We start from the raw sequence: 1,416 nt of genomic DNA on the forward strand, positions 1-1,416 counted from the left end.
TCACACTTGTCTCTTCACAACGGTTGATGTCACATTAGCTTATCGTGCCTTCTTCACTGATCAAAACAGTTATTTTGACATCATCAGATTGATACATATAGAGAATGTTAACTCAAAAAGATTATTAAAGAATATTATGAACTCAAAAATAATATAAATTTAAAAGCTGAAAACTCTTGACCATCCTCTTAACCTCACAACTCTTTTTCATGTGAGCGAGATATATGCACAGGTGTAGCGGAGGATTATCAAAATATCCAAAAAAAGGTGGGGGGCCAGACAGGAGAATAGCCTTAAGCCTAACCTGTCACTTAAATCAGTCGATTAGTAGGATATTAGATAGCCAGCTACCTTCGCTACAAACATACACCAATAAAAGAAAGCCACCAAACACCAATTCAATCACTCCCAATAAATTATATTGTATTCAAAGTCAAAAAATAATTCACCATAAGTTTAGTACGTGTGTGTGTGTGTGTGTGTGTGTGTGTGTGTGTGTGTGTGTGTGTGTGTGTGTGTGTGTGTTTCAGGGGAAATCAGGCAGTTAAGTCCATTGAACTCAAAAGGTAGCAGTTCAGTTCAGTTCCTTGAGTTCTGGTGTGAGAGAGGTGAGTGTGTAGGTGTGTGTGGTTAGTCCAGATTAATTGTGTTCCATTGAGAGGGGAATAATGGGGTAGGTGTGTGTCGGTGTGTTCAGTTCACATGGGGGCAGAAGGTAAAGTCCTGCCTATAGCTGGGCAGGAGGATAGAGTAGCCACGAGAGTTATAAGGAGGAAGACTTAGCTTTGCCGATCCAACAGGACAAGGAAGCTCCAGGCTGCAACCGAGCAGGTTAAAGAGCACTGAAATCTGATCATGTACAACCAGCTTTCTGGGGCCCAGCTGTTAGGGGGGACGCTGCGGACAGTTTGAGACAATCCGTTCTTGCTGCTATTGCGTCACACAGAGGCCGCCTGCAGAGCTCCAAGATAACAGCCAGGCTTTATCAACCAAAACAATAAGCTCAGAACCGGGTTTATTGCCCAGTAGGTTTTAACTTACAAGGAATTTCTTTTGGTATATTAGTGCATAAAAAATAATTAATATAATAAAAGCAAATAAAAAGCAAGTACTGTAACTACTACTGTACGCTAACACTGTAATGTTATAATAATGAAGCAACAGCAGCAACTAATGCATTCTTGGTAAAATGGGCATATCGAACACTTCTGGGAATTTCAACCGTTCTTGGCGAAATGTGAACTTGTGGATAGGAACAGTACTTGAGCCACAAAAGATGACGTTTCACAAGAACACGAGACATGAATGCAGACTGAGAAAGAACCTCCCATTTTTCACATGTGGTCCTAATCCTCTTCTGTACAGGTGTAATATCAATCACCCCCTGTGCTTTTCCTGATATGAGCAGCCAAAATG

The sequence above is a fragment of the Micropterus dolomieu genome, linkage group LG01, assembly GCF_021292245.1.
Source record: "Micropterus dolomieu isolate WLL.071019.BEF.003 ecotype Adirondacks linkage group LG01, ASM2129224v1, whole genome shotgun sequence".
In the NCBI taxonomy this organism is placed as follows: domain Eukaryota; kingdom Metazoa; phylum Chordata; class Actinopteri; order Centrarchiformes; family Centrarchidae; genus Micropterus; species Micropterus dolomieu.